Source organism: Penaeus monodon, chromosome 17 (assembly GCF_015228065.2).
Source record: "Penaeus monodon isolate SGIC_2016 chromosome 17, NSTDA_Pmon_1, whole genome shotgun sequence".
Lineage (NCBI taxonomy): Eukaryota > Metazoa > Arthropoda > Malacostraca > Decapoda > Penaeidae > Penaeus > Penaeus monodon.
The window spans coordinates 47,435,875-47,438,374 of NC_051402.1; the positions used below are offsets into that span (position 1 = coordinate 47,435,875).

At 31.9% G+C, this 2,500-nt stretch overlaps 1 non-coding gene across 1 annotated transcript; it reads left to right on the top strand.

Annotated features, from left to right (window-relative positions):
- The first annotated feature begins 571 nt into the window (after window positions 1–571).
- On the top strand, window positions 572–645 carry Trnai-aau. Its single transcript has one exon. It is a non-coding gene; the product is annotated as a tRNA-Ile (tRNA).
- The last annotated feature ends 1,855 nt before the right edge of the window (window positions 646–2,500 follow it).

Below are 2,500 nucleotides of genomic sequence, written 5' to 3' on the forward strand. Positions count from 1 at the left end.
TATATATATATATATATATTATATATAATATATATATATAAAGTTACATGTATACATGTATGTATAAAACACACACACACACACACACCTTTCAACAGCAACAGCCAGTATCATTCCATAACAAGACCCCACTCAATTCATGTCTATCTTGGTGGGGGTGATATTCAAATTTGGAAGATATCCTTGGCCCTTTTCGCTTATCGCATAACCTTAGTAATAGCAACAGGCAAACCTACCTACCACTTCCAAGTAAATTCCCTGAGTACGATATATTGTACGTACGTATCTGCATATATCTCTATCTATATGGGTGTCTTCATCTTTACTAATGTCTGTCTCTCTTGTCTATCTGTATGAAAGCATATTCATACAAATATGTGTCAACCTGTATATCGAGGATAAGACCGTCGTTTTATTGCCAACTGAAGTGAACTAATATAGCCTAGGTAGATGTTACATATTTTAGACAAGATGTCTGTGCCAGTATACGTATCAGTGATAGGTCTCAACATCGAATGCAGCCTTAGTATATAATTACATTTAACAAATGTTTCATAATGCTTTCTATATCGGCCTGTTAGCTCAGTTGGTTAGAGCGCCGTGCTAATAACGCGGATGTCGAGGGTTCGATCCCCTTACGGGACAGAGGATTCTATTGCTGAAATCTTTAATGATTTGGTTACTTAGTATGGTGGTTGTAAAACAACATGTACCTAATTCTAAGGAGTTGACATAAGGGGAGTTAAAGGTGTTTGTTAATTAACTGTCCAGTTCCTACAGTGACACATTTTGGATTTATGGTATTATGGGATTATTATCTATTTTAGGTCATCCGAATAAGCGCACACGCACACAAACACACATACATAAACATGTATGTGTACACCATACACACATATATCTGTATACATATATAAAGATATGTATGTGTATACATGCATATATACACATACACATATATATACATACATACATATATATATATAAATACATAATACATATATACATATACATTTACACATGCACATATACTACTTATGCATGTATTTATAAATGTGTATATATTGTATAAGTAGATATATAGAATTGTATGTATGTGTATATACATTTATACAGATATTTGTATACATATACATAGATATGTATATTATCACAATATAATACAGTTACACATTGGCACGATATGGCCAAGCTCAACTCCCATCGTAGATAAAGATTGTTCAGAATGCACAATCATCGTTAGGTCAGAGCATGCTTCATCTTGTTATTATACCTTTTTCTTAGATGACGTTTCCATTATATTTTTTGTTATTTGGACAGTAAATTAAGCATCTTATATAGTCACTTGATATATAATAGTTATTTTAATGTAATAGAATGTATATTAATCACATATGCCAATGTTCTTCGGAACTTAATTCAACTACACCTTTCGTTTTATTCAATAAATTCAGTTTACTATATTCTAAAGAAAGAATAAAGTAAAAAAAATGCTTATTTACTTAAGGAATATATTTACAAAGAAACAAACAAAGAGACCACCACCAATCCTACCTATTTAAAGTCTACATAAACCTGTAAACTTTACCCCTAATCCTATTAAAGGTAAACCTCATCACCAGCTCACGCGCATGCGCAGCAGTGCTGGTGGTGGTAATTAGGTGGTTGAGTAACAACCACTAAGACCGTGGGTCCTGAAAATATACAGTATATATATATATATATATATATATATATATATGTATATATATATATATATATATATATATATATATTTATGCAACTTTACATGTATATTTTAATACATATACATATATACATATATATGTATGACCCTCCGACCAGCGAAACGTGAAACTATTGATGCAAAGGATGGATCTTACGTTTATGATTATATTTGTAATAACAAGATGCTGGGCAGAAGTCACACATATATGTATGTATGCATGCATATGTATATATATATGTATATGTATGTATGTATATATATATATATATATATATATATATATATATATATATAGAAAGTTGGAGTAGTTACCGATAGAGCAAAGGTTAAGTTTACCGAAGTCGTGGAGACCTCAGCTGGGTACGTCGAAATAGAAATGAGGGATGACCAATTCTTATAGAAACTGCCAAGATCTGACCCTTCGGTATCATGAATCCATAAAGAAATGGAAGACAGAAAATACTGTTCGATATTATACATACATGCGCAGTTTTGGGTTACTGATAGAGTGCATGGTAGTAACGACCAGAGTTTGGCAAGGAGCGAAGTAAAGCACCTCAGAAGGTACAGGAATAAACATATACTTCTCGATAACGAGACCTTGACATTGGCCATATCAGCATTAAGATAATGAGAGAAATCTGTGGATGATATGCTTATATTCATATGTTTATATGTGTACATTGCAAATGCATAAGCATACATAAGTGTGTATTTTACACTTATGTTTGTATGTATGGGCGCGTTAGTATTATATAATGTGTATATATG